The sequence below is a fragment of the Numenius arquata genome, chromosome 2, assembly GCF_964106895.1.
Source record: "Numenius arquata chromosome 2, bNumArq3.hap1.1, whole genome shotgun sequence".
Classification (NCBI taxonomy): domain Eukaryota; kingdom Metazoa; phylum Chordata; class Aves; order Charadriiformes; family Scolopacidae; genus Numenius; species Numenius arquata.
The window spans coordinates 54,272,316-54,277,474 of NC_133577.1; positions in this window are offsets into that span (position 1 = coordinate 54,272,316).

The window sequence follows — 5,159 nt, forward strand, 5'->3', positions numbered from 1 at the left end:
TCAATGAGGCTGTTTCGGAAATGAGTCCCGTTGTCCGACTCAATTCTCTCTGGGGTGCCATGTCGCCACAGGATTTGTTTTTCAAGGCCCAGGATGGTGTTCCGGGCGGTGGCATGGGGCACAGGATATGTTTCCAACCATCCAGTGGTTGCTTCCACCATTGTGAGCACATAGCGCTTGCCTTGACGGGTTTGTGGGAGTGTAATATAATCGATCTGCCAGGCCTCCCCATATTTGTATTTCAGCCATCGTCCTCCATACCAAAGAGGCTTTAATCGCTTGGCTTGCTTGATTGCAGCACATGTCTCACATTCGTGGATGACCTGTGCAATAGTGTCCATGGTCAAATCCACCCCTCGGTCACGAGCCCATCTATATGTAGCGTCTCTTCCTTGATGGCCTGAGGAGTCATGGGCCCATCGAGCTATGAATAATTCACCCTTATGTTGCCAGTCCAGATCCACCTCGGCCACTTCAATCTTAGCAGCCTGATCCACTTGCTGGTTGTTCTGATGTTCCTCAGTGGCCCGGCTCTTGGGTACATGGGCATCTACATGACGTACTTTCACAACCAGATTCTCTACCCGAGCAGCAATATCCTGCCACAATTCAGCAGCCCAGATGGGTTTGCCTCTGCGCTGCCAATTGCTCTGCTTCCACTGCCGTAACCACCCCCACAAGGCATTTGCCACCATCCATGAATCGGTGTAGAGATAAAGTACTGGCCATTTTTCCCGCTCAGCAATGTCCAGAGCCAGCTGAATTGCTTTCACCTCTGCAAACTGGCTTGATTCACCTTGCCCTTCAGTGGCTTCTGCAACTCGTCTTGTAGGACTCCACACGGCAGCCTTCCACTTTTTATGCTTTCCCACAATCCGGCAGGACCCATCAGTGAACAGGGCATATCTCTTCTCATTTTCTGGTAGTTCATTATACGGTGGAGCCTCTTCTGCACGCATCACCTCCTCCTCCGGTGACATTCCAAAATCCTTGCCTTCTGGCCAGTCCATAATCACCTCTAGAATTCCTGGGCGACTGGGGTTTCCCATTCGAGTTCGCTGCGTGATCAATGCAATCCACTTACTCCATGTAGCATCCGTTGCATGATGTGTAGCAGGGACCCTTTCTTTGAACATCCAACCCAGCACCGGCAGCCGAGGTGCCAAGAGGAGCTGTGCTTCCGTACCAACCACTTCTGAAGCAGCTCGAACCCCTTCGTATGCTGCCAGTATCTCCTTTTCTGTTGGAGTATAGCGGGCTTCAGATCCTCTGTATGCCCGACTCCAAAACCCTAGGGGTCGACCGCGTGTCTCCCCTGGTGCTTTCTGCCAGAGGCTCCAGGTAGGGCCGTTCTCCCCAGCTGCGGTGTAGAGCACGTTTTTAACATCTTGTCCTGCCCGGACTGGCCCCAGAGCTACTGCGTGGACTATTTCCTGTTTAATTTGTTCGAAAGCTTGTCGCTGCTCAGGACCCCATTTAAAATCGTTCTTCTTCCGGGTTACTTGATACAGAGGGCTCACAATCAGACTGTAATCTGGGATATGCATCCTCCAAAAACCCACAATGCCCAGGAAAGCTTGTGCTTCCTTTTTACTAGTTGGTGGAGACATAGCTGCGATTTTATTGATCACATCCATTGGGATCTGACGGCGTCCATCTTGCCATTTTACTCCTAAAAACTGGATCTCCTGTGCAGGTCCCTTGACCTTACTTCGTCTTATGGCAAAACCGGCTTTCAGAAGGATTTGAATTATTTTATTCCCCTTCTCAAAAACTTCTTCTGCTGTGTTGCCCCATACAATGATGTCGTCAATGTACTGCAGATGTTCCGGAGCTTCACCCTGTTCCAGTGCAGTCTGGATCAGTCCATGGCAAATGGTGGGGCTATGTTTCCACCCCTGGGGCAGTCGGTTCCAGGTGTACTGGACACCTCTCCAAGTGAAAGCGAACTGTGATCTGCACTCTGCTGCCAGAGGGATTGAGAAAAATGCATTAGCGATATCAATTGTAGCATACCATTTGGCCGCCTTGGACTCCAGTTCGTATTGGAGTTCTAACATGTCCGGCACGGCAGCACTCAGCGGTGGAGTAACTTCATTAAGGCCACGATAGTCCACAGTTAGCCTCCACTCTCCATTAGATTTCTGCACTGGCCATATGGGACTGTTAAAGGGCGAGCGAGTCTTGCTGATCACTCCTTGAATCTCTAGTTGACGAATCAGCTTGTGGATGGGGATCAGAGAATCTCGGTTAGTTCGATACTGCCGCCGATGAACTGTTGTGGTAGCAATTGGCACCTGTTGTTCTTCGACCCTCAACAACCCCACAACAGAAGGGTCCTCTGAGAGACCAGGCAAGGTAGACAACTGTTTAACTTCTTCCGCCTCCAAGGCAGCTATGCCAAAAGCCCACCGGTACCCTTTTGGGTCCTTAAAATACCCTCTCCTGAGATAATCTATACCAAGGATGCATGGAGCATCTGGACCAGTCACAATGGGATGCTTTTGCCACTCATTCCCTGTTAGGCTCACTTCAGCCTCCAGTACAGTCAATTCTTGGGATCCCCCTGTCACTCCAGAAATACAAATGGGTTCTGTCCCTCTATAGCTTGATGGTATTAGGGTACACTGTGCACCTGTGTCTACTAAAGCTCTATACTCCTGTGGCTCTGATGTGCCAGGCCATCGAATCCACACTGTCCAATAAACTCGGTTGTCCCTTTCCCCCACCTGGCTGGAGGCAGGGCCCCCCTAATACTGGTCATAGTATCCGTCACTCACCTCGTGCAGAAATGCTCTGGAGGTTCCTTCAAGGGGATCAGAAGTAGGCTCAGGCCTTCTATTCTGTTTGGGGAACTGCACATTGGAAACCGGGGCAGCACTTTTCCTGGGGAGATCTGCTTTTGTGGTTGTTCTTCCTTGCAATTCCTGTACCCGTGCCCGTAGGATTGAAGTAGGTTGTCCATCCCACTTCCTCATGTCCTCTCCGTGGTCACGCAAGCAGAACCACAGGGTGCTTCGTGGGGTGTACTCCCTGTATTCTCTATCTTGAGTGGAAAAACGTCTGTTCCTAACAGCTGAGATACTGGCTCGTACAGGCGGGGAGGACATATTCTCTTCAAGTTGCTGGACCTTCCGGGACAGTTTCTCCACAGCTGAGACGAGGGGAGAAGACAGATTTTCTTCATATTGCCGAAGTCGGGCAGCCACCTCATCCACTGTTGGTCCCTCTTCGCCTTTCCATTCCATCACTGCTAATGAGTTGGCATATGATGATGGTGCGCTCCGTACAAACTTCCGCCACATGGACCTTGTGCATTGGATCTCATCAGGATCTGTGGGAAACTGGGCATTGTCCAGGTCATAATAAATCATCTCCCGCACGGCTAATTCTCTCAGGTACTGAATACCTCTTTCCATGGTGGTCCACTTGCTCGGATGACATACATCTTCACTGAAGGGATACCTTTCCCTCACGCCTGACAGGAGTCGCCTCCAGAGGCTGAGAGCTTGTGTCCTTTTCCCAATTGCCTTGTCAATGCCCCCCTCTCTAGACAGAGATCCCAGCTGCCTGGCTTCCCTACTCTCCAATTCCAAGCTACCAGCTCCGTTGTCCCAGCACCGGAGCAGCCAGGTGACAATGTGCTCACCTGGAAGTCGGCTGAAATCTTTTCGCATGTCCCGCAGCTCACTCAGGGACAGGGATCGAGTGATTATCTCTGGTTCTGCCTCTTCCTCTTGTTCTCGTGACAACCCTGGATCATCGTCATCCTTCGCTGAGCGAACTGATTTCTTGGTGTATTTCTTCTTCTGGATAGGGGCAACTGATATGGGCACAGGTTGGTTTTCTGGTTCAGTTGCAGTGCCTGCCACTGGGGCCGGAGCAGCCACCGCACCTGCTGCAGGGGCCGGAGCAGACACCGTGCCTGCCACTGGGGCCGGAGCAACCACCGTGCCTGCCACAGGGGCCGGAGCAACCACCGCGCCTGCCGCAGGGGCTGGAGCAGACACCGTGCCTGCCGCAGGGGCCGGAGCAACCACCGTGCCTGCCGCAGGGGCCGGAGCAACCACCGTGCCTGCCGCAGGGGCCGGAGCAGACACCGTGCCTGCCGCAGGGGCCGGAGCAGCCACCGTGCCTGCCACAGGGGCCGGAGCAGCCACCGTGCCTGCCACAGGGGCCGGAGCAGACACCGTGCCTGCCACAGGGGCTGGGGCAGCCACCGCGCCTGCCGCAGGGGCCGGAGCAGCCACACTGCCTGTCAGCCTGGTTTCCATCTCTTCCTCCTGAGGATGCTGCGCACCATTGAGCAATGCTTGGTAGATACTGGCCAGGGCCCAGCACAATGCAGTGAGTTGTGCCTCTCTGGAATAGCCACAGCATTTTCCTTTCAAATATTCTATCACTTTATCGGGGTTCTGTAATTGTTCGGTGGTGAAATCCCAGACCATTGGAGGTGAAAAACTCTCTAGATACCTGCCCATGTTCTCCCACATGCCATGCCATCCATGACTCTCCAGCCTTGGGGCAGATCTCGGGGTGGTAGTCTTAAATAGTTGCTTAACCCTAAACAAAAACTGAAAAACATTCAGGAGACCGAGCAATAGGACCAAGCTGGTCTGCATGTCCCAAGAGTATTCAAAATTCTCAAAAACTGGCATATCCAGCACGAAAGAGAAAAGGGAGGTGAAAGAGCTGGGAAAAGCATCCCCCCCTGCTTCCCCTATAGACTCAGTGTGTTTATTAATAAATTCCCCGAGATATGGGCAGGAAAGCAGTGCCAAATAAACAACCCAACATAACCATCTGAACAGTGATGCTATCATATCATAAGTTGATATCGCACAGGACAGCAAAATTATAATCCTGATCCCTCTCCCAGAAGTGATAAACATCATCACGGGGAGTACATAGAGCATGTAAGAGTTTACATAACACAGCCATGAAAACAAACGAAGCAACATTGTCCCCAGTAAATAATACAATAAATACCGATAACAAATTCCTTTTAGCACACTCTGGTCAGATCTGTTTTTATCTCAACCCTCCGAGTTGCCCCACGTTGGGCGCCAAAAAGGACTGTCGTGGTTTAGCCTCAGACGGCAACAAAGGACCACGTGGCAGCCGCTCGCTCAGATGGGGCCCTCCCCCCCCAGCGCGGC